This window comes from Lepisosteus oculatus, chromosome 4 (genome assembly GCF_040954835.1).
Source record: "Lepisosteus oculatus isolate fLepOcu1 chromosome 4, fLepOcu1.hap2, whole genome shotgun sequence".
NCBI lineage: Eukaryota > Metazoa > Chordata > Actinopteri > Semionotiformes > Lepisosteidae > Lepisosteus > Lepisosteus oculatus.
Genome location: NC_090699.1, coordinates 66,794,281 through 66,800,280, shown reverse-complemented (window position 1 = coordinate 66,800,280; position 6,000 = coordinate 66,794,281).

The window sequence follows — 6,000 nt, the reverse complement described above, 5'->3', positions numbered from 1 at the left end:
CCCTAACCCTAACCCTAACCCTAACCCTAACCCTAACCCTAACCCTAACCCTAACCCTAACCCTAACCCTAACCCTAACCCTAACCCTAACCTAACCCTAACCCTAACCCTAACCCTAACCCTAACCCTAACCCTAACCCTAACCCTACCCTAACCCTAACCCTAACCCTAACCCTAACCCTAACCCTAACCCTAACCCTAACCCTAACCCTAACCCTAACCCTAACCCTAACCCTAACCCTAACCCTAACCTCCTAACCCTAACCCTAACCCTAACCCTAACCCTAACCCTAACCCTAACCCTAACCCTAACCCTAACCCTAACCCTAACCCGAACCCTAACCCTAACCCTAACCCTAACCTAACCCTAACCCTAACCCTAACCCTAACCCTAACCCTAACCCTAACCCTACCCTAACCCTAACCTAACCCTAACCCTAACCCTAACCCTAACCCTAACCCTAACCCTAACCCTAACCCTAACCCTAACCCGAACCCTAACCCTAACCCTAACCCTAACCCTAACCCTAACCCTAACCCTAACCCTAACCCTAACCCTAACCCTACCCTAACCCTAACCCTAACCCTAACCCTAACCCTAACCCTAACCCTAACCCTAACCCTAACCCTAACCCTAACCCTAACCCTAACCCTAACCCTAACCCTAACCCTAACCCTAACCCTAACCCTAACCCTAACCCTAACCCTAACCCTAACCCTAACCCTAACCCTAACCCTAACCCTAACCCTAACCCTAACCCTAACCCTAACCCTAACCCTAACCCTAACCCTAACCCTAACCCTAACCCTAACCCTAACCCTAACCCTAACCCTAACCCTAACCCTAACCCTAACCCTAACCCTAACCCTAACCCTAACCCTAACCCTAACCCTAACCCTAACCCTAACCCTAACCCTAACCCTAACCCTAACCCTAACCCTAACCCTAACCCTAACCCTAACCCTAACCCTAACCCTAACCCTAACCCTAACCCTAACCCTAACCCTAACCCTAACCCTAACCCTAACCCTAACCCTAACCCTAACCCTAACCCTAACCCTAACCCTAACCCTAACCCTAACCCTAACCCTAACCCTAACCCTAACCCTAACCCTAACCCTAACCCTAACCCTAACCCTAACCCTAACCCTAACCCTAACCCTAACCCTAACCCTAACCCTAACCCTAACCCTAACCCTAACCCTAACCCTAACCCTAACCCTAACCCTAACCCTAACCCTAACCCTAACCCTAACCCTAACCCTAACCCTAACCCTAACCCTAACCCTAACCCTAACCCTAACCCTAACCCTAACCCTAACCCTAACCCTAACCCTAACCCTAACCCTAACCCTAACCCTAACCCTAACCCTAACCCTAACCCTAACCCTAACCCTAACCCTAACCCTAACCCTAACCCTAACCCTAACCCTAACCCTAACCCTAACCCTAACCCTAACCCTAACCCTAACCCTAACCCTAACCCTAACCCTAACCCTAACCCTAACCCTAACCCTAACCCTAACCCTAACCCTAACCCTAACCCTAACCCTAACCCTAACCCTAACCCTAACCCTAACCCTAACCCTAACCCTAACCCTAACCCTAACCCTAACCCTAACCCTAACCCTAACCCTAACCCTAACCCTAACCCTAACCCTAACCCTAACCCTAACCCTAACCCTAACCCTAACCCTAACCCTAACCCTAACCCTAACCCTAACCCTAACCCTAACCCTAACCCTAACCCTAACCCTAACCCTAACCCTAACCCTAACCCTAACCCTAACCCTAACCCTAACCCTAACCCTAACCCTAACCCTAACCCTAACCCTAACCCTAACCCTAACCCTAACCCTAACCCTAACCCTAACCCTAACCCTAACCCTAACCCTAACCCTAACCCTAACCCTAACCCTAACCCTAACCCTAACCCTAACCCTAACCCTAACCCTAACCCTAACCCTAACCCTAACCCTAACCCTAACCCTAACCCTAACCCTAACCCTAACCCTAACCCTAACCCTAACCCTAACCCTAACCCTAACCCTAACCCTAACCCTAACCCTAACCCTAACCCTAACCCTAACCCTAACCCTAACCCTAACCCTAACCCTAACCCTAACCCTAACCCTAACCCTAACCCTAACCCTAACCCTAACCCTAACCCTAACCCTAACCCTAACCCTAACCCTAACCCTAACCCTAACCCTAACCCTAACCCTAACCCTAACCCTAACCTAAACCCTAACCCTAACCCTAACCCTAACCCTAACCCTAACCCTAACCCTAACCCTAACCCTAACCCTAACCCTAACCCTAACCCTAACCCTAACCCTAACCCTAACCCTAACCCTAACCCTAACCCTAACCCTAACCCTAACCCTAACCCTAACCCTAACCCTAACCCTAACCCTAACCCTAACCCTAACCCTAACCCTAACCCTAACCCTAACCCTAACCCTAACCCTAACCCTAACCCTAACCCTAACCCTAACCCTAACCCTAACCCTAACCCTAACCCTAACCCTAACCCTAACCCTAACCCTAACCCTAACCCTAACCCTAACCCTAACCCTAACCCTAACCCTAACCCTAACCCTAACCCTAACCCTAACCCTAACCCTAACCCTAACCCTAACCCTAACCCTAACCCTAACCCTAACCCTAACCCTAACCCTAACCCTAACCCTAACCCTAACCCTAACCCTAACCCTAACCCTAACCCTAACCCTAACCCTAACCCTAACCCTAACCCTAACCCTAACCCTAACCCTAACCCTAACCCTAACCCTAACCCTAACCCTAACCCTAACCCTAACCCTAACCCTAACCCTAACCCTAACCCTAACCCTAACCCTAACCCTAACCCTAACCCTAACCCTAACCCTAACCCTAACCCTAACCCTAACCCTAACCCTAACCCTAACCCTAACCCTAACCCTAACCCTAACCCTAACCCTAACCCTAACCCTAACCCTAACCCTAACCCTAACCCAACTTAACTTAACTTAACTTAACTTAACTTAACTTAACTTAACTTAACTTAACTTAACTTAACTTAACTTAACTTAACTTAACTTAACTTAACTTAACTTAACTTAACTTAACTTAACTTAACTTAACTTAACTTAACTTAACTTAACTTAACTTAACTTAACTTAACTTAACTTAACTTAACTTAACTTAACTTAACTTAACTTAACTTAACTTAACTTAACTTAACTTAACTTAACTTAACTTAACTTAACTTAACTTAACTTAACTTAACTTAACTTAACTTAACTTAACTTAACTTAACTTAACTTAACTTAACTTAACTTAACTTAACTTAACTTAACTTAACTTAACTTAACTTAACTTAACTTAACTTAACTTAACTTAACTTAACTTAACTTAACTTAACTTAACTTAACTTAACTTAACTTAACTTAACTTAACTTAACTTAACTTAACTTAACTTAACTTAACTTAACTTAACTTAACTTAACTTAACTTAACTTAACTTAACTTAACTTAACTTAACTTAACTTAACTTAACTTAACTTAACTTAACTTAACTTAACTTAACTTAACTTAACTTAACTTAACTTAACTTAACTTAACTTAACTTAACTTAACTTAACTTAACTTAACTTAACTTAACTTAACTTAACTTAACTTAACTTAACTTAACTTAACTTAACTTAACTTAACTTAACTTAACTTAACTTAACTTAACTTTCTGGGGTCCAAAGAAAGTTGACATTGGAATTACATCCTACAAATGCTACAGCTAAAGGCTACAACCATATAAACACAAATTGTACTCACCACCTCCTTTGTCAGCCCTTGACAGCATTGATCAGAACTGTTTACAAACATTAACAAGTTCAAAGTATAAATCACATTACAATTAATATTGCACACCCAAAACTCAAATCACTAAAAATACAGTTCTAATAAGAACATTACACAAAAATATTCCAAAACTTTCCAATCATTATTGAACCCTAACAGAGCACACCCAAAATTTTATTGTGCTCAGATTACAATACTAAACACAAATATTTGCAACATAACATTCATTGAAAATTAACTCACTTCCAATACATTGCATTACAAATAAAAAATACACTTTGCAATTCAGATTTTTCACTACCTCATTTAAAAAAACAAAAGACATATTCTGTCATCACTAACATACTGTACAACTTAAAACAATGACATTGCATAACAAACATCTTTTGCCATCATTACAAATCTCATAAAGCACACCCAGAACCTTTACTGTGCTCAAATCACAATACTCAACTACATCATGAAGATTGGCAATATAACATTAAGTGAGCATTCACTATTTCAAGTACATTGCATTACAAACATTAAAAACAGTTTACAGTTAGGGACATTGTCCTTGACAGAAAACAATTTACAAACCATTTTTCCCCAACATAATCAAGTTCTTTACAATCCAAGGAAACACCACTTTACAGGCTATGATCCCACATCCACTATCTCAAAACAATGCACAGAACATGGTGGTATGGTTCTAGGGTTAGAAGCAAAGTTAACCCAAAACAAGACAATAACAGCAAGCTAAAACTACTGAGCTAAAAGCTATCCCTAACCACACACACAAATAGGTACTTACCACCTGCCTCTTCAAGCTATGAAAGGGTGTTAAACATTACATCATTTCAACAAAACCTAAACAAACACTGCTCTTTAAAAAAAGAACTTGCATTCTAGCTCATTTGAAATAAATGAGTAAATTTGAAATAAATAAATGAATAAAAACACACAAAGGATGATTTCTCAAATCACTAAAAATACAGTACAGCTTAAAACAATGACATTGTATAACAAACATACCCACATTTCTCTGTCATCAATACAAATCCTCAAAGAGCACTCCCAGAAACTTTATTGTGCTCAAATTACAATACTACAGCATGACAATTGGCAACATAACATTCAGTGAGCATTAAACTATTTCAAGAACATTGCATTACAATTAATTAAAAACAAAGTTTACAGTTAGGGACATTGCCCTTTACAATACAAAACAATTTACAAACCATTTTTCCCCAACATAATCAAGTTCTTTACAATCCAAGAAAACACCACATTACAGGCTACAATGATCCCACATTCACTTGCTCAAAGCAATGCACAGAACATGGTGGTATGGTTCTAGGGTTAGAAGCAAAGTTAACCCAAAACAAAACAACAGCTAGCTAAAACTGAGCTAAAAGCTATCCCTAACCCCCCCCCCCCACACACACACACACACACAAGGTACTTACCACCTGCCTCTTCAAGCTATAAAAGGGTGTTAAACATTACAATTTACATACTTTCAACAAAACCTAAACAATCAAACACCACTCTTTAAAAAAATAACTTGCATTCTAGCTCATTTGAAAATAAAAACACACAAAGGATGATTTCTCAAATCATTAAAAACAGTACAGCTTAAAACAACAACATTGTATAACAAACACCCACATTTCTCTGTCATCAATACAAATCCTCAAAGAGCACTCCCAGAAACTTTATTGTGCTCAAATTACAATACTACAGCATGACAATTGGCAACATAACATTCAGTGAGCATTAAACTATTTCAAGGACATTGCATTACAATTAATTAAAAACAAAGTTTACAGTTAGGGACATTGCCCTTTACAATACAAAACAATTTACAAACCATTTTTTCCCAACATAATCAAGTTCTTTACAATCCAAGAAAACACCACATTACAGGCTACAATGATTCCACATTCACTTACTCAAAATAATACACAGAACAAAATTTACTTAACATACCACAACTATTTACTTCTTTTAAAAGTCCATTACTACTTCAGACAGGCTCCTCAACTCCATCCAGACACATGATTTGGTTGTAGAAAAAGTCTAAAGTTGAAACACTGGCAGAGGAAAAAGGTCCACTCAAAAGCTGCTCCTGATGAGGCCTCTTCAAGATGCACACCATTTTCACCTTCTGTTCCAAT